This window comes from Lepisosteus oculatus, chromosome 14 (assembly GCF_040954835.1).
Source record: "Lepisosteus oculatus isolate fLepOcu1 chromosome 14, fLepOcu1.hap2, whole genome shotgun sequence".
Classification (NCBI taxonomy): Eukaryota; Metazoa; Chordata; class Actinopteri; order Semionotiformes; family Lepisosteidae; genus Lepisosteus; species Lepisosteus oculatus.
This window is the reverse complement of record NC_090709.1, coordinates 19,391,902-19,409,059: the sequence shown is the minus strand read 5'-3', so window position 1 is coordinate 19,409,059 and position 17,158 is coordinate 19,391,902. Positions and strand designations below refer to the sequence as shown.

The window sequence follows — 17,158 nt, the reverse complement described above, 5'->3', positions numbered from 1 at the left end:
CTCTCTTCACTGCCTTCGTCCCCGCTCTATTTCACTTCAGCCTTTCACTCTTGCTTCCTTCCAATGAGGACGGAGCTGCGGGAGAAAGGGCGCTATAGAGGATCGCTGTGGAGAGCTGCTGCTGTGCTTTGACATCTGAGCTCTGTGGAAAACGATCTCAATACAATTCTGAAAAACGCGACTCTCCGAACGCCAGCCGAACAAGTCTCCACAGCCGAAGCGCTGTGTCTCTTTTCAGCTGGCGATAAACCTTTCCTCGATCCTTTGCGGACTTGTAAAACTGTTCCTGATCAGAATAAAAAACGCTCACGCTAATACACAAGCACCCGTGTCTCGCCAAAGCTGACAAATAAACAGACGGACAAGCCGCACTGCACGTGTGAACAGGGGAATGAGCGAGCGAGCGGGGATAGGGCGCCTCCTGCGCTTAAAAGCTTACAGCACCTGGTATTCCCAGGCGGTCTCCCATCCAAGTACTAACCAGGCCCATCCCTGTTTAGCTTCCGAGATCAGGCGTGCTCAAGGGGGTGTGGGCATAAGCGAGAGCAAGGCTCGCTGGCACCCTTCTTATTGAGAGGACAGCTCCGTCACCTCTTTTACGACGCTGCTTTTTTTCCCTTGCGTTTTTCTCTTCTTCCCACGTTCTCTCTCTTCACTGCCTTCGTCCCCGCTCTATTTCACTTCAGCCTTTCACTCTTGCTTCCTTCCAATGAGGACGGAGCTGCGGGAGAAAGGGGGCTATAGAGGATCGCTGTGGAGAGCTGCTGCTGTGCTTTGACATCTGAGCTCTGTGGAAAACGATCTCAATACAATTCTGAAAAAAGCGACTCTCCGAACGCCAGCCGAACAAGTCTCCACAGCCGAAGCGCTGTGTCTCTTTTCAGCTGGCGATAAACCTTTCTTCGATCTTTTGCGGACTTGTAAAACTGTTCCTGATCAGAATAAAAAACGCTCACGGTAATACACAAGCACCCGCGTCTCGACAAAGCTGACAAATAAACAGACGGACAAGCCGCACTGCACGTGTGAACAGGGGAATGAGCGAGCGAGCAGGGATAGGGCGCCTCCTGCGCTTAAAGGCTTACAGCACCTGGTATTCCCAGGCGGTCTCCATTCCAAGTACTAACCAGGCCCATCCCTGTTTAGCTTCCGAGATCAGACGAGATCAGGCGTGCTCAAGGGGGTGTGGCCGTAAGCGAGAGCAAGGTTCGCTGGCACCCTTCTTATTTAGAGGACAGCTCCGTCACCTCTTTTACGACGCTGCTTTTTTTCCCTTGCGTTTTTCTCTTCTTCCCACGTTCTCTCTCTTCACTGCCTTCGTCCCCGCTCTATTTCACTTCAGCCTTTCACTCTTGCTTCCTTCCAATGATAACGGAGCTGCGGGAGAAAGGGCGCTATAGAGGATCGCTGTGGAGAGCTGCTGCTGTGCTTTGACATCTGAGCTCTGTGGAAAGCGATCTCAATACAATTCTGAAAAACGCGACTCTCCGAACGCCAGCCGAACAAGTCTCCACAGCCGAAGCGCTGTGTCTCTTTTCAGCTGGCGATAAACCTTTCCTCGATCCTTTGCGGACTTGTAAAACTGTTCCTGATCAGAATAAAAAACGCTCACGCTAATACACAAGCACCCGTGTCTCGCCAAAGCTGACAAATAAACAGACGGACAAGCCGCACTGCACGTGTGAACAGGGGAATGAGCGAGCGAGCGGGGATAGGGTGCCTCCTGCGCTTAAAAGCTTACAGCACATGGTACTCCCAGGCGGTCTCCATCCAAGTACTAACCAGGCCCATCCCTGTTTAGCTTCCGAGATCAGACGAGATCAGGCGTGCTCAATGGGGTGTGGCCGTAAGCGAGAGCAAGGCTCGCTGGCACCCTTCTTATTGAGAGGACAGCTCCGTCACCTCTTTTATGACGCTGCTCTTTTTCCCTTGCGTTTTTCTCTTCTTCCCACGTTCTCTCTCTTCACTGCCTTCGTCCCCGCTCTATTTCACTTCAGCCTTTCACTTTTGCTTCCTTCCAATGAGGACGGAGCTGCGGGAGAAAGGGCGCTATAGAGGATCGCTGTGGAGAGCTGCTGCTGTGCTTTGACATCTGAGCTCTGTGGAAAACGATCTCAATACAATTCTGAAAAACGCGACTCTCCGAACGCCAGCCTAACAAGTCTCCACAGCCGAAGCGCTGTGTCTCTTTTCAGCTGGCGATAAACCTTTCCTCGATCCTTTGCGGACTTGTAAAACTGTTCCTGATCAGAATAAAAAACGCTCACGCTAATACACAAGCACCCGTGTCTGACCAAAGCTGACAAATAAACAGACGGACAAGCCGCACTGCACGTGTGAACAGGGGAATGAGCGAGCGAGCGGGGATAGGGCGCCTCCTGCGCTTAAAAGCTTACAGCACCTGGTATTCCCAGGCGGTCTCCCATCCAAGTACTAACCAGGCCCATCCCTGTTTAGCTTCCGAGATCAGACGAGATCAGGCGTGCTCAAGGGGGTGTGGCCGTAAGCGAGAGCAAGGCTCGCTGGCACCCTTCTTATTGAGAGGACAGCTCCGTCACCTCTTTTACGACGCTGCTTTTTTTCCCTTGCGTTTTTCTCTTCTTCCCACGTTCTCTCTCTTCACTGCCTTCGTCCCCGCTCTATTTCACTTCAGCCTTTCACTCTTGCTTCCTTCCAATGAGGACGGAGCTGCGGGAGAAAGGGCGCTATAGAGGATCGCTGTGGAGAGCTGCTGCTGTGCTTTGACATCTGAGCTCTGTGGTAAACGATCTCAATACAATTCTGAAAAACGCGACTCTCCGAACGCCAGCCGAACAAGTCTCCACAGCCGAAGCGCTGTGTCTCTTTTCAGCTGGCGATAAACCTTTCCTCGATCCTTTGCGGACTTGTAAAACTGTTCCTGATCAGAATAAAAAACGCTCACGCTAATACACAAGCACCCGTGTCTCGCCAAAGCTGACAAATAAACAGACGGACAAGCCGCACTGCACGTGTGAACAGGGGAATGAGCGAGCGAGCGGGGATAGGGCGCCTCCTGCGCTTAAAAGCTTACAGCACCTGGTATTCCCAGGCGGTCTCCCATCCAAGTACTAACCAGGCCCATCCCTGTTTAGCTTCCGAGATCAGACAAGATCAGGCGTGCTCAAAGGGGTGTGGCCGTAAGCGAGAGCAAGGCTCGCTGGCACCCTTCTTATTGAGAGGACAGCTCCGTCACCTCTTTTACGACGCTGCTTTTTTTCCCTTGCGTTTTTCTCTTCTTCCCACGTTCTCTCTCTTCACTGCCTTCGTCCCCGCTCTATTTCACTTCAGCCTTTCACTCTTGCTTCCTTCCAATGAGGACGGAGCTGCGGGAGAAAGGGCGCTATAGAGGATCGCTGTGGAGAGCTGCTGCTGTGCTTTGACATCTGAGCTCTGTGGAAAACGATCTCAATACAATTCTGAAAAACGCGACTCTCCGAACGCCAGCCGAACAAGTCTCCACAGCCGAAGCGCTGTGTCTCTTTTCAGCTGGCGATAAACCTTTCCTCGATCCTTTGCGGACTTGTAAAACTGTTCATGATCAGAATAAAAAACGCTCACGCTAATACACAAGCACCCGTGTCTCGCCAAAGCTGACAAATAAACAGACGGACAAGCCGCACTGCACGTGTGATCGGGAATGAGCGAGCGAGCGGGGATAGGGCGCCTCCTGCGCTTAAAAGCTTACAGCACCGGGTATTCCCAGGCGGTCTCCCATCCAAGTACTAACCAGGCCCATCCCTGTTTAGCTTCCAAGATCAGACGAGATCAGGCATGCTCAAGGGGGTGTGGCCGTAAGCGAGGGCAAGGCTCGCTGGCACCCTTCTTATTGAGAGTACAGCTCCGTCACCTCTTTTACGATGCTGCTTTTTTCCCTTGCGTTTTTCTCTTCTTTCCACGTTCTCTCTCTTCACTGCCTTCGTCCCCGCTCTATTTCACTTCAGCCTTTAACTCTTGCTTCCTTCCAATGAGGACGGAGCTGCGGGAGAAAGGGCGCTATAGAGGATCGCTGTGGAGAGCTGCTGCTGTGCTTTGACATCTGAGCTCTGTGGAAAACGATCTCAATACAATTCTGAAAAACGCGACTCTCCGAACGCCAGCCGAACAAGTCTCCACAGCCGAAGCGCTGTGTCTCTTTTCAGCTGGCGATAAACCTTTCCTCGATCCTTTGCGGACTTGTAAAACTGTTCCTGATCAGAATAAAAAACGCTCACGCTAATACACAAGCACCCGTGTCTCGCCAAAGCTGACAAATAAATAGATGGACAAGCCGCACTGCACGTGTGAACAGGGGAATGAGCGAGCGAGCGGGGATAGGGCGCCTCCTGCGCTTAAAAGCTTACAGCATCTGGTATTCCCAGGCGGTCTCCCATCCAAGTACTAACCAGGCCCATCCCTATTTAGCTTCCGAGATCAGACAAGATCAGGCGTGCTCAAGGGGGTGTGGCCGCAAGCAAGAGCAAGGCTCGCTGGCACCCTTCTTATTGAGAGGACAGCTCCATCACCTCTTTTACAACGCTGCTTTTTTTCCCTTGCGTTTTTCTCTTCTTCCCACGTTCTCTCTCTTCACTGCCTTCATCCCCGCTCTATTTCACTTCAGCCTTTCACTCTTGCTTCCTTCCAATGAGGACGGAGCTGCGTGAGAAAGGGCGCTATAGAGGATCGCTGTGGAGAGCTGCTGCTGTGCTTTGACATCTGAGCTCTGTTGAAAACGATCTCAATACAATTCTGAAAAACGCGACTCTCCGAACGCCAGCCGAACAAGTCTCCACAGCCGAAGCGCTGTGTCTCTTTTCAGCTGGCGATAAACCTTTCCTCGATCCTTTGCGGATTTGTTAAACTGTTCCTGATCAGAATAAAAAACGCTCACGCTAATACACAAGCACCCGTGTCTCGCCAAAGCTGACAAATAAACAGACGGACAAGCCGCACTGCACGTGTGAAGAGGGGAATGAGCCAGCGAGCGGGGATAGGGCGCCTCCTGCGCTTAAAAGCTTACAGCATCTGGTATTCCCAGGCCGTCTCCCATCCAAGTACTAACCAGGCCCATCCCTGTTTAGCTTCCAAGATCAGACGAGATCAGGCATGCTCAAGGGGGTGTGGCCGTAAGCGAGAGCAAGGCTCGCTGGCACCCTTCTTATTGAGAGTACAGCTCCGTCACCTCTTTTACGATGCTGCTTTTTTCCCTTGCGTTTTTCTCTTCTTTCCACGTTCTCTCTCTTCACTGCCTTCGTCCCCGCTCTATTTCACTTCAGCCTTTCACTCTTGCTTCCTTCCAATGAGGACGGAGCTGCGGGAGAAAGGGCGCTATAGAGGATCGCTGTGGAGAGCTGCTGCTGTGCTTTGACATCTGAGCTCTGTTGAAAACGATCTCAACACAATTCTGAAAAACGCGACTCTCCGAACGCCAGCCGAACAAGTCTCCACAGCCGAAGCGCTGTGTCTCTTTTCAGCTGGCGATAAACCTTTCCTCGATCCTTTGCGGACTTGTTAAACTGTTCCTGATCAGAATAAAAAACGCTCACGCTAATACACAAGCACCCGTGTCTCGCCAAAGCTGACAAATAAACAGACGGACAAGCCGCACTGCACGTGTGAACAGGGGAATGAGCGAGCGAGCGGGGATAGGGCGCCTCCTGCGCTTAAAAGCTTACAGCACCTGGTATTCCCAGGCGGTCTCCCATCCAAGTACTAACCAGGCCCATCCCTGTTTAGCTTCCGAAATCAGACGAGATCAGGCGTGCTCAAGGGGGTGTGGCTGTAAGCGAGAGCAAGGCTCGCTGGCACCCTTCTTATTGAGAGGACAGCTCCGTCACCTCTTTTACGACGCTGCTTTTTTTCCCTTGCGTTTTTCTCTTCTTCCCACGTTCTCTCTCTTCACTGCCTTCGTCCCCGCTCTATTTCACTTCAGCCTTTCACTCTTGCTTCCTTCCAATGAGGACGGAGCTGCGGGAGAAAGGGCGCTATAGAGGATCGCTGTGGAGAGCTGCTGCTGTGCTTTGACATCTGAGCTCTGTGGAAAACGATCTCAATACAATTCTGAAAAACGCGACTCTCCGAACGCCAGCCGAACAAGTCTCCACAGCCGAAGCGCTGTGTCTCTTTTCAGCTGGCGATAAACCTTTCCTCGATCCTTTGCGGACTTGTAAAACTGTTCATGATCAGAATAAAAAACGCTCACGCTAATACACAAGCACCCGCGTCTCGCCAAAGCTGACAAATAAACAGACGGACAAGCCGCACTGCACGTGTGAACAGGGGAATGAGCGAGCGAGCGGGGATAGGGCGCCTCCTGCGCTTAAAAGCTTACAGCACCTGGTATTCCCAGGCGGTCTCCCATCCAAGTACTAACCAGGCCCATCCCTGTTTAGCTTCCGAGATCAGACGAGATCAGGCGTGCTCAAGGGGGTGTGGCCGCAAGCAAGAGCAAGGCTCGCTGGCACCCTTCTTATTGAGAGGACAGCTCCATCACCTCTTTTACAACGCTGCTTTTTTTCCCTTGCGTTTTTCTCTTCTTCCCACGTTCTCTCTCTTCACTGCCTTCATCCCCGCTCTATTTCACTTCAGCCTTTCACTCTTGCTTCCTTCCAATGAGGACGGAGCTGCGTGAGAAAGGGCGCTATAGAGGATCGCTGTGGAGAGCTGCTGCTGTGCTTTGACATCTGAGCTCTGTTGAAAACGATCTCAATACAATTCTGAAAAACGCGACTCTCCGAACGCCAGCCGAACAAGTCTCCACAGCCGAAGCGCTGTGTCTCTTTTCAGCTGGCGATAAACCTTTCCTCGATCCTTTGCGGATTTGTTAAACTGTTCCTGATCAGAATAAAAAACGCTCACGCTAATACACAAGCACCCGTGTCTCGCCAAAGCTGACAAATAAACAGACGGACAAGCCGCACTGCACGTGTGAAGAGGGGAATGAGCCAGCGAGCGGGGATAGGGCGCCTCCTGCGCTTAAAAGCTTACAGCATCTGGTATTCCCAGGCCGTCTCCCATCCAAGTACTAACCAGGCCCATCCCTGTTTAGCTTCCAAGATCAGACGAGATCAGGCATGCTCAAGGGGGTGTGGCCGTAAGCGAGAGCAAGGCTCGCTGGCACCCTTCTTATTGAGAGTACAGCTCCGTCACCTCTTTTACGATGCTGCTTTTTTCCCTTGCGTTTTTCTCTTCTTTCCACGTTCTCTCTCTTCACTGCCTTCGTCCCCGCTCTATTTCACTTCAGCCTTTCACTCTTGCTTCCTTCCAATGAGGACGGAGCTGCGGGAGAAAGGGCGCTATAGAGGATCGCTGTGGAGAGCTGCTGCTGTGCTTTGACATCTGAGCTCTGTTGAAAACGATCTCAATACAATTCTGAAAAACGCGACTCTCCGAACGCCAGCCGAACAAGTCTCCACAGCCGAAGCGCTGTGTCTCTTTTCAGCTGGCGATAAACCTTTCCTCGATCCTTTGCGGACTTGTTAAACTGTTCCTGATCAGAATAAAAAACGCTCACGCTAATACACAAGCACCCGTGTCTCGCCAAAGCTGACAAATAAACAGACGGACAAGCCGCACTGCACGTGTGAACAGGGGAATGAGCGAGCGAGCGGGGATAGGGCGCCTCCTGCGCTTAAAAGCTTACAGCACCTGGTATTCCCAGGCGGTCTCCCATCCAAGTACTAACCAGGCCCATCCCTGTTTAGCTTCCGAAATCAGACGAGATCAGGCGTGCTCAAGGGGGTGTGGCTGTAAGCGAGAGCAAGGCTCGCTGGCACCCTTCTTATTGAGAGGACAGCTCCGTCACCTCTTTTACGACGCTGCTTTTTTTCCCTTGCGTTTTTCTCTTCTTCCCACGTTCTCTCTCTTCACTGCCTTCGTCCCCGCTCTATTTCACTTCAGCCTTTCACTCTTGCTTCCTTCCAATGAGGACGGAGCTGCGGGAGAAAGGGCGCTATAGAGGATCGCTGTGGAGAGCTGCTGCTGTGCTTTGACATCTGAGCTCTGTGGAAAACGATCTCAATACAATTCTGAAAAACGCGACTCTCCGAACGCCAGCCGAACAAGTCTCCACAGCCGAAGCGCTGTGTCTCTTTTCAGCTGGCGATAAACCTTTCCTCGATCCTTTGCGGACTTGTAAAACTGTTCATGATCAGAATAAAAAACGCTCACGCTAATACACAAGCACCCGCGTCTCGCCAAAGCTGACAAATAAACAGACGGACAAGCCGCACTGCACGTGTGAACAGGGGAATGAGCGAGCGAGCGGGGATAGGGCGCCTCCTGCGCTTAAAAGCTTACAGCACCTGGTATTCCCAGGCGGTCTCCCATCCAAGTACTAACCAGGCCCATCCCTGTTTAGCTTCCGAGATCAGACGAGATCAGGCGTGCTCAAGGGGTTGTGGCCGTAAGCGAGAGCAAGGCTCGCTGGCACCCTTCTTATTGAGAGGACAGCTCCGTCACCTCTTTTACGACGCTGCTCTTTTTCCCTTGCGTTTTTCTCTTCTTCCCACGTTCTCTCTCTTCACTGCCTTCGTCCCCGCTCTATTTCACTTCAGCCTTTCACTCTTGCTTCCTTCCAATGAGGACGGAGCTGCGGGAGAAAGGGCGCTATAGAGGATCGCTGTGGAGAGCTGCTGCTGTGCTTTGACATCTGAGCTCTGTGGAAAACGATCTCAATACAATTCTGAAAAACGCGACCCTCCGAACGCCAGCCGAACAAGTCTCCACAGCCGAAGCGCTGTGTCTCTTTTCAGCTGGCGATAAACCTTTCCTCGATCCTTTGCGGACTTGTTAAACTGTTCATGATCAGAATAAAAAACGCTCACGCTAATACACAAGCACCCGCGTCTCGCCAACGCTGACAAATAAACAGACGGACAAGCCGCACTGCACGTGTGAACAGGGGAATGAGCGAGCGAGCGGGGATAGGGCGCCTCCTGCGCTTAAAAGCTTACAGCACCTGGTATTCCCAGGCGGTCTCCCATCCAAGTACTAACCAGGCCCATCCCTGTTTAGCTTCCGAGATCAGACGAAATCAGGCGTGCTCAAGGGGGTGTGGCCGTAAGCAAGAGCAAGGCTCGCTGGCACCCTTCTTATTGAGAGGACAGCTCCGTCACCTCTTTTACGACGCTGCTTTTTTTCCCTTGCGTTTTTCTCTTCTTCCCACGTTCTCTCTCTTCACTGCCTTCGTCCCCGCTCTATTTCACTTCAGCCTTTCACTCTTGCTTCCTTCCAATGAGGACGGAGCTGCGGGAGAAAGGGCGCTATAGAGGATCGCTGTGGAGAGCTGCTGCTGTGCTTTGACATCTGAGTTCTGTGGAAAACGATCTCAATACAATTCTGAAAAACGCGACTCTCCGAACGCCAGCCGAACAAGTCTCCACAGCCGAAGCGCTGTGTCTCTTTTCAGCTGGCGATAAACCTTTCTTCGATCCTTTGCGGACTTGTAAAACTGTTCCTGATCAGAATAAAAAACGCTCACGCTAATACACAAGCACCCGTGTCTCGCCAAAGCTGACAAATAAACAGACGGACAAGCCGCACTGCACGTGTGAACAGGGGAATGAGCAAGCGAGCGGGGATAGGGCGCCTCCTGCGCTTAAAAGCTTACAGCACCTGGTATTCCCAGGCGGTCTCCCATCCAAGTACTAACCAGGCCCATCCCTGCTTAGCTTCCGAGATCAGACGAGATCAGGTGTGCTCAAGGGGGTGTGGCCGTAAGCGAGAGCAAGGCTCGCTGGCACCCTTCTTATTGAGAGGACAGCTCCGTCACCTCTTTTACGACGCTGCTTTTTTTCCCTTGCGTTTTTCTCTTCTTCCCACGTTCTCTCTCTTCACTGCCTTCGTCCCCGCTCTATTTCACTTCAGCCTTTCACTCTTGCTTCCTTCCAATGAGGACGGAGCTGCGGGAGAAAGGGCGCTATAGAGGATCGCTGTGGAGAGCTGCTGCTGTGCTTTGACATCTGAGCTCTGTGGAAAACGATCTCAATACAATTCTGAAAAACGCGACTCTCCGAACGCCAGCCGAACAAGTCTCCACAGCCGAAGCGCTGTGTCTCTTTTCAGCTGGCGATAAACCTTTCTTCGATCCTTTGCGGACTTGTAAAACTGTTCCTGATCAGAATAAAAAACGCTCACGCTAATACACAAGCACCCGTGTCTCGCCAAAGCTGACAAATAAACAGACGGACAAGCCGCACTGCACGTGTGAACAGGGGAATGAGCGAGCGAGCGGGGATAGGGCGCCTCCTTCGCTTAAAAGCTTACAGCACCTGGCATTCCCAGGCCGTCTCCCATCCAAGTACTAACCAGGCCCATCCCTGTTTAGCTTCCAAGATCAGACGAGATCAGGTGTGCTCAAGGGGGTGTGGCCGTAAGCGAGAGCAAGGCTCGTTGGCACCCTTCTTATTGAGAGGACAGCTCCGTCACCTCTTTTACGACGCTGCTTTTTTTCACTTGCGTTTTTCTCTTCTTCCCACGTTCTCTCTCTTCACTGCCTTCATCCCCGCTCTATTTCACTTCAGCCTTTCACTCTTGCTTCCTTCCAATGAGGACGGAGCTGCGGGAGAAAGGGCGCTATAGAGGATCGCTGTGGAGAGCTGCTGCTGTGCTTTGACATCTGAGCTCTGTTGAAAACGATCTCAATACAATTCTGAAAAACGCGACTCTCCGAACGCCAGCCGAACAAGTCTCCACAGCCGAAGCGCTGTGTCTCTTTTCAGCTGGCGATAAACCTTTCTTCGATCCTTTGCGGACTTGTAAAACTGTTCCTGATCAGAATAAAAAACGCTCACGCTAATACACAAGCACCCGTGTCTCGCCAAAGCTGACAAATAAACAGACGGACAAGCCGCTCTGCACGTGTGAACAGGGGAATGAGCGAGCGAGCGGGGATAGGGCGCCTCCTGCGCTTAAAAGCTTACAGCACCTGGTATTCCCAGGCGGTCTCCCATCCAAGTACTAACCAGGCCCATCCCTGTTTAGCTTCCGAAATCAGACGAGATCAGGCGTGCTCAAGGGGGTGTGGCCGTAAGCGAGAGCAAGGCTCGCTGGCACCCTTCTTATTGAGAGGACAGCTCCGTCACCTCTTTTACGACGCTGCTTTTTTTCCCTTGCGTTTTTCTCTTCTTCCCACGTTCTCTCTCTTCACTGCCTTCGTCCCCGCTCTATTTCACTTCAGCCTTTCACTCTTGCTTCCTTCCAATGAGGACGGAGCTGCGGGAGAAAGGGCGCTATAGAGGATCGCTGTGGAGAGCTGCTGCTGTGCTTTGACATCTGAGCTCTGTGGAAAACGATCTCAATACAATTCTGAAAAACGCGACTCTCCGAACGCCAGCCGAACAAGTCTCCACAGCCGAAGCGCTGTGTCTCTTTTCAGCTGGCGATAAACCTTTCTTCGATCCTTTGCGGACTTGTAAAACTGTTCCTGATCAGAATAAAAAACGCTCACGCTAATACACAAGCACCTGTGTCTCGCCAAAGCTGACAAATAAACAGACGGACAAGCCGCACTGCACGTGTGAACAGGGGAATGAGCGAGCGAGCGGGGATAGGGCGCCTCCTTCGCTTAAAAGCTTACAGCACCTGGCATTCCCAGGCCGTCTCCCATCCAAGTACTAACCAGGCCCATCCCTGTTTAGCTTCCAAGATCAGACGAGATCAGGTGTGCTCAAGGGGGTGTGGCCGTAAGCGAGAGCAAGGCTCGCTGGCACCCTTCTTATTGAGAGGACAGCTCCGTCACCTCTTTTACGACGCTGCTTTTTTTCACTTGCGTTTTTCTCTTCTTCCCACGTTCTCTCTCTTCACTGCCTTCGTCCCCGCTCTATTTCACTTCAGCCTTTCACTCTTGCTTCCTTCCAATGAGGACGGAGTTTCGGGAGAAAGGGCGCTATAGAGGATCGCTGTGGAGAGCTGCTGCTGTGCTTTGACATCTGAGCTCTGTGGAAAACGATCTCAATACAATTCTGAAAAACGCGACTCTCCGAACGCCAGCCGAACAAGTCTCCACAGCCGAAGCGCTGTGTCTCTTTTCAGCTGGCGATAAACCTTTCCTCGATACTTTGCGGACTTGTAAAACTGTTCCTGATCAGAATAAAAAACGCTCACGCTAATACACAAGCACCCGTGTCTCGCCAAAGCTGACAAATAAACACACGGACAAGCCGCACTGCACGTGTGAACAGGGGAATGAGCGAGCGAGCGGGGATAGGGCGCCTCCTGCGCTTAAAAGCTTACAGCACCTGGTACTCCCAGGTGGTCTCCCATCCAAGTACTAACCAGGCCCATCCCTGTTTAGCTTCCGAGATCAGACGAGATCAGTCGTGCTCAAGGGGGTATGGGCGTAAGCGAGAGCAAGGCTCGCTGGCACCCTTCTTATTGAGAGGACAGCTCCGTCACCTCTTTTACGACGCTGCTTTTTTTCCCTTGCGTTTTTCTCTTCTTCCCACGTTCTCTCTCTTCACTGCCTTCGTCCCCGCTCTATTTCACTTCAGCCTTTCACTCTTGCTTCCTTCCAATGAGGACGGAGCTGCGGGAGAAAGGGCGCTATAGAGGATCGCTGTGGAGAGCTGCTGCTGTGCTTTGACATCTGAGCTCTGTGGAAAACGATCTCAATACAATTCTGAAAAACGCGACTCTCCGAATGCCAGCCGAACAAGTCTCCACAGCCGAAGCGCTGTGTCTCTTTTCAGCTGGCGATAAACCTTTCCTCGATCCTTTGCGGACTTGTAAAACTGTTCCTGATCAGAAAAAAAAACGCTCACGCTAATACACAAGCACCCGTGTCTCGCCAAAGCTGACAAATAAACAGACGGACAAGCCGCACTGCACGTGTGAACAGGGGAATGAGCGAGCGAGCGGGGATAGGGCGCCTCCTGCGCTTAAAAGCTTACAGCACCGGGTATTCCCAGGCGGTCTCCCATCCAAGTACTAACCAGGCCCATCCCTGTTTAGCTTCCAAGATCAGACGAGATCAGGCATGCTCAAGGGGGTGTGGCCGTAAGCGAGGGCAAGGCTCGCTGGCACCCTTCTTATTGAGAGTACAGCTCCGTCACCTCTTTTACGATGCTGCTTTTTTCCCTTGCGTTTTTCTCTTCTTTCCACGTTCTCTCTCTTCACTGCCTTCGTCCCCGCTCTATTTCACTTCAGCCTTTAACTCTTGCTTCCTTCCAATGAGGACGGAGCTGCGGGAGAAAGGGCGCTATAGAGGATCGCTGTGGAGAGCTGCTGCTGTGCTTTGACATCTGAGCTCTGTGGAAAACGATCTCAATACAATTCTGAAAAACGCGACTCTCCGAACGCCAGCCGAACAAGTCTCCACAGCCGAAGCGCTGTGTCTCTTTTCAGCTGGCGATAAACCTTTCCTCGATCCTTTGCGGACTTGTAAAACTGTTCCTGATCAGAATAAAAAACGCTCACGCTAATACACAAGCACCCGTGTCTCGCCAAAGCTGACAAATAAATAGATGGACAAGCCGCACTGCACGTGTGAACAGGGGAATGAGCGAGCGAGCGGGGATAGGGCGCCTCCTGCGCTTAAAAGCTTACAGCATCTGGTATTCCCAGGCGGTCTCCCATCCAAGTACTAACCAGGCCCATCCCTATTTAGCTTCCGAGATCAGACAAGATCAGGCGTGCTCAAGGGGGTGTGGCCGCAAGCAAGAGCAAGGCTCGCTGGCACCCTTCTTATTGAGAGGACAGCTCCATCACCTCTTTTACAACGCTGCTTTTTTTCCCTTGCGTTTTTCTCTTCTTCCCACGTTCTCTCTCTTCACTGCCTTCATCCCCGCTCTATTTCACTTCAGCCTTTCACTCTTGCTTCCTTCCAATGAGGACGGAGCTGCGTGAGAAAGGGCGCTATAGAGGATCGCTGTGGAGAGCTGCTGCTGTGCTTTGACATCTGAGCTCTGTTGAAAACGATCTCAATACAATTCTGAAAAACGCGACTCTCCGAACGCCAGCCGAACAAGTCTCCACAGCCGAAGCGCTGTGTCTCTTTTCAGCTGGCGATAAACCTTTCCTCGATCCTTTGCGGATTTGTTAAACTGTTCCTGATCAGAATAAAAAACGCTCACGCTAATACACAAGCACCCGTGTCTCGCCAAAGCTGACAAATAAACAGACGGACAAGCCGCACTGCACGTGTGAAGAGGGGAATGAGCCAGCGAGCGGGGATAGGGCGCCTCCTGCGCTTAAAAGCTTACAGCATCTGGTATTCCCAGGCCGTCTCCCATCCAAGTACTAACCAGGCCCATCCCTGTTTAGCTTCCAAGATCAGACGAGATCAGGCATGCTCAAGGGGGTGTGGCCGTAAGCGAGAGCAAGGCTCGCTGGCACCCTTCTTATTGAGAGTACAGCTCCGTCACCTCTTTTACGATGCTGCTTTTTTCCCTTGCGTTTTTCTCTTCTTTCCACGTTCTCTCTCTTCACTGCCTTCGTCCCCGCTCTATTTCACTTCAGCCTTTCACTCTTGCTTCCTTCCAATGAGGACGGAGCTGCGGGAGAAAGGGCGCTATAGAGGATCGCTGTGGAGAGCTGCTGCTGTGCTTTGACATCTGAGCTCTGTTGAAAACGATCTCAATACAATTCTGAAAAACGCGACTCTCCGAACGCCAGCCGAACAAGTCTCCACAGCCGAAGCGCTGTGTCTCTTTTCAGCTGGCGATAAACCTTTCCTCGATCCTTTGCGGACTTGTTAAACTGTTCCTGATCAGAATAAAAAACGCTCACGCTAATACACAAGCACCCGTGTCTCGCCAAAGCTGACAAATAAACAGACGGACAAGCCGCACTGCACGTGTGAACAGGGGAATGAGCGAGCGAGCGGGGATAGGGCGCCTCCTGCGCTTAAAAGCTTACAGCACCTGGTATTCCCAGGCGGTCTCCCATCCAAGTACTAACCAGGCCCATCCCTGTTTAGCTTCCGAAATCAGACGAGATCAGGCGTGCTCAAGGGGGTGTGGCTGTAAGCGAGAGCAAGGCTCGCTGGCACCCTTCTTATTGAGAGGACAGCTCCGTCACCTCTTTTACGACGCTGCTTTTTTTCCCTTGCGTTTTTCTCTTCTTCCCACGTTCTCTCTCTTCACTGCCTTCGTCCCCGCTCTATTTCACTTCAGCCTTTCACTCTTGCTTCCTTCCAATGAGGACGGAGCTGCGGGAGAAAGGGCGCTATAGAGGATCGCTGTGGAGAGCTGCTGCTGTGCTTTGACATCTGAGCTCTGTGGAAAACGATCTCAATACAATTCTGAAAAACGCGACTCTCCGAACGCCAGCCGAACAAGTCTCCACAGCCGAAGCGCTGTGTCTCTTTTCAGCTGGCGATAAACCTTTCCTCGATCCTTTGCGGACTTGTAAAACTGTTCATGATCAGAATAAAAAACGCTCACGCTAATACACAAGCACCCGCGTCTCGCCAAAGCTGACAAATAAACAGACGGACAAGCCGCACTGCACGTGTGAACAGGGGAATGAGCGAGCGAGCGGGGATAGGGCGCCTCCTGCGCTTAAAAGCTTACAGCACCTGGTATTCCCAGGCGGTCTCCCATCCAAGTACTAACCAGGCCCATCCCTGTTTAGCTTCCGAGATCAGACGAGATCAGGCGTGCTCAAGGGGGTGTGGCCGCAAGCAAGAGCAATGCTCGCTGGCACCCTTCTTATTGAGAGGACAGCTCCATCACCTCTTTTACAACGCTGCTTTTTTTCCCTTGCGTTTTTCTCTTCTTCCCACGTTCTCTCTCTTCACTGCCTTCATCCCCGCTCTATTTCACTTCAGCCTTTCACTCTTGCTTCCTTCCAATGAGGACGGAGCTGCGTGAGAAAGGGCGCTATAGAGGATCGCTGTGGAGAGCTGCTGCTGTGCTTTGACATCTGAGCTCTGTTGAAAACGATCTCAATACAATTCTGAAAAACGCGACTCTCCGAACGCCAGCCGAACAAGTCTCCACAGCCGAAGCGCTGTGTCTCTTTTCAGCTGGCGATAAACCTTTCCTCGATCCTTTGCGGATTTGTTAAACTGTTCCTGATCAGAATAAAAAACGCTCACGCTAATACACAAGCACCCGCGTCTCTCCAACGCTGACAAATAAACAGACGGACAAGCCGCACTGCACGTGTGAACAGGGGAATGAGCGAGCGAGCGGGGATAGGGCGCCTCCTGCGCTTAAAAGCTTACAGCACCTGGTATTCCCAGGCGGTCTCCCATCCAAGTACTAACCAGGCCCATCCCTGTTTAGCTTCCGAGATCAGACGAAATCAGGCGTGCTCAAGGGGGTGTGGCCGTAAGCAAGAGCAAGGCTCGCTGGCACCCTTCTTATTGAGAGGACAGCTCCGTCACCTCTTTTACGACGCTGCTTTTTTTCCCTTGCGTTTTTCTCTTCTTCCCACGTTCTCTCTCTTCACTGCCTTCGTCCCCGCTCTATTTCACTTCAGCCTTTCACTCTTGCTTCCTTCCAATGAGGACGGAGCTGCGGGAGAAAGGGCGCTATAGAGGATCGCTGTGGAGAGCTGCTGCTGTGCTTTGACATCTGAGTTCTGTGGAAAACGATCTCAATACAATTCTGAAAAACGCGACTCTCCGAACGCCAGCCGAACAAGTCTCCACAGCCGAAGCGCTGTGTCTCTTTTCAGCTGGCGATAAACCTTTCTTCGATCCTTTGCGGACTTGTAAAACTGTTCCTGATCAGAATAAAAAACGCTCACGCTAATACACAAGCACCCGTGTCTCGCCAAAGCTGACAAATAAACAGACGGACAAGCCGCTCTGCACGTGTGAACAGGGGAATGAGCGAGCGAGCGGGGATAGGGCGCCTCCTGCGCTTAAAAGCTTACAGCACCTGGTATTCCCAGGCGGTCTCCCATCCAAGTACTAACCAGGCCCATCCCTGTTTAGCTTCCGAAATCAGACGAGATCAGGCGTGCTCAAGGGGGTGTGGCCGTAAGCGAGAGCAAGGCTCGCTGGCACCCTTCTTATTGAGAGGACAGCTCCGTCACCTCTTTTACGACGCTGCTTTTTTTCCCTTGCGTTTTTCTCTTCTTCCCACGTTCTCTCTCTTCACTGCCTTCGTCCCCGCTCTATTTCACTTCAGCCTTTCACTCTTGCTTCCTTCCAATGAGGACGGAGCTGCGGGAGAAAGGGCGCTATAGAGGATCGCTGTGGAGAGCTGCT

General features: G+C 52.1%; 13 non-coding genes and 13 pseudogenes across 13 annotated transcripts; all 26 read right to left on the bottom strand.

Annotated features, from left to right (window-relative positions):
* Positions 1–432: 432 nt before the first annotated feature.
* Positions 433–541, bottom strand: LOC138219143 (5S ribosomal RNA; annotated as a pseudogene).
* A 537-nt stretch (positions 542–1,078) lies between these two features.
* LOC138218150 (5S ribosomal RNA) lies at positions 1,079–1,197 on the bottom strand (annotated as a pseudogene).
* Positions 1,198–1,734: 537 nt separating this feature from the next.
* LOC138218948 (5S ribosomal RNA) lies at positions 1,735–1,852 on the bottom strand (annotated as a pseudogene).
* Positions 1,853–2,389: 537 nt separating this feature from the next.
* On the bottom strand, positions 2,390–2,508 carry LOC138244052 (5S ribosomal RNA). The gene has a single exon (XR_011192666.1). It is a non-coding gene; the product is annotated as a 5S ribosomal RNA (ribosomal RNA).
* Positions 2,509–3,045: 537 nt separating this feature from the next.
* Positions 3,046–3,164, bottom strand: LOC138217576 (5S ribosomal RNA). Its single transcript, XR_011181288.1, has one exon. It is a non-coding gene; the product is annotated as a 5S ribosomal RNA (ribosomal RNA).
* Positions 3,165–3,699: 535 nt separating this feature from the next.
* On the bottom strand, positions 3,700–3,818 carry LOC138217739 (5S ribosomal RNA; annotated as a pseudogene).
* A 536-nt stretch (positions 3,819–4,354) lies between these two features.
* Positions 4,355–4,473, bottom strand: LOC138218732 (5S ribosomal RNA; annotated as a pseudogene).
* A 537-nt stretch (positions 4,474–5,010) lies between these two features.
* On the bottom strand, positions 5,011–5,129 carry LOC138218912 (5S ribosomal RNA; annotated as a pseudogene).
* Positions 5,130–5,665: 536 nt separating this feature from the next.
* On the bottom strand, positions 5,666–5,784 carry LOC138216809 (5S ribosomal RNA). Its single transcript, XR_011180521.1, has one exon. It is a non-coding gene; the product is annotated as a 5S ribosomal RNA (ribosomal RNA).
* A 537-nt stretch (positions 5,785–6,321) lies between these two features.
* On the bottom strand, positions 6,322–6,440 carry LOC138245421 (5S ribosomal RNA). Its single transcript, XR_011194031.1, has one exon. It is a non-coding gene; the product is annotated as a 5S ribosomal RNA (ribosomal RNA).
* A 537-nt stretch (positions 6,441–6,977) lies between these two features.
* Positions 6,978–7,096, bottom strand: LOC138218911 (5S ribosomal RNA; annotated as a pseudogene).
* A 536-nt stretch (positions 7,097–7,632) lies between these two features.
* On the bottom strand, positions 7,633–7,751 carry LOC138216807 (5S ribosomal RNA). Its single transcript, XR_011180519.1, has one exon. It is a non-coding gene; the product is annotated as a 5S ribosomal RNA (ribosomal RNA).
* Positions 7,752–8,288: 537 nt separating this feature from the next.
* Positions 8,289–8,407, bottom strand: LOC138217493 (5S ribosomal RNA). Its single transcript, XR_011181205.1, has one exon. It is a non-coding gene; the product is annotated as a 5S ribosomal RNA (ribosomal RNA).
* Positions 8,408–8,944: 537 nt separating this feature from the next.
* LOC138216279 (5S ribosomal RNA) lies at positions 8,945–9,063 on the bottom strand. The gene has a single exon (XR_011179990.1). It is a non-coding gene; the product is annotated as a 5S ribosomal RNA (ribosomal RNA).
* Positions 9,064–9,600: 537 nt separating this feature from the next.
* LOC138216457 (5S ribosomal RNA) lies at positions 9,601–9,719 on the bottom strand. Its single transcript, XR_011180169.1, has one exon. It is a non-coding gene; the product is annotated as a 5S ribosomal RNA (ribosomal RNA).
* Positions 9,720–10,256: 537 nt separating this feature from the next.
* On the bottom strand, positions 10,257–10,375 carry LOC138218266 (5S ribosomal RNA; annotated as a pseudogene).
* Positions 10,376–10,912: 537 nt separating this feature from the next.
* LOC138216667 (5S ribosomal RNA) lies at positions 10,913–11,031 on the bottom strand. Its single transcript, XR_011180379.1, has one exon. It is a non-coding gene; the product is annotated as a 5S ribosomal RNA (ribosomal RNA).
* A 537-nt stretch (positions 11,032–11,568) lies between these two features.
* On the bottom strand, positions 11,569–11,687 carry LOC138218265 (5S ribosomal RNA; annotated as a pseudogene).
* Positions 11,688–12,224: 537 nt separating this feature from the next.
* Positions 12,225–12,343, bottom strand: LOC138218015 (5S ribosomal RNA; annotated as a pseudogene).
* A 537-nt stretch (positions 12,344–12,880) lies between these two features.
* LOC138217737 (5S ribosomal RNA) lies at positions 12,881–12,999 on the bottom strand (annotated as a pseudogene).
* A 536-nt stretch (positions 13,000–13,535) lies between these two features.
* LOC138218731 (5S ribosomal RNA) lies at positions 13,536–13,654 on the bottom strand (annotated as a pseudogene).
* Positions 13,655–14,191: 537 nt separating this feature from the next.
* LOC138218910 (5S ribosomal RNA) lies at positions 14,192–14,310 on the bottom strand (annotated as a pseudogene).
* Positions 14,311–14,846: 536 nt separating this feature from the next.
* On the bottom strand, positions 14,847–14,965 carry LOC138216806 (5S ribosomal RNA). Its single transcript, XR_011180518.1, has one exon. It is a non-coding gene; the product is annotated as a 5S ribosomal RNA (ribosomal RNA).
* A 537-nt stretch (positions 14,966–15,502) lies between these two features.
* Positions 15,503–15,621, bottom strand: LOC138245420 (5S ribosomal RNA). Its single transcript, XR_011194030.1, has one exon. It is a non-coding gene; the product is annotated as a 5S ribosomal RNA (ribosomal RNA).
* A 537-nt stretch (positions 15,622–16,158) lies between these two features.
* On the bottom strand, positions 16,159–16,277 carry LOC138216278 (5S ribosomal RNA). Its single transcript, XR_011179989.1, has one exon. It is a non-coding gene; the product is annotated as a 5S ribosomal RNA (ribosomal RNA).
* Positions 16,278–16,814: 537 nt separating this feature from the next.
* Positions 16,815–16,933, bottom strand: LOC138216666 (5S ribosomal RNA). The gene has a single exon (XR_011180378.1). It is a non-coding gene; the product is annotated as a 5S ribosomal RNA (ribosomal RNA).
* Between the last annotated feature and the right edge of the window lie 225 nt (positions 16,934–17,158).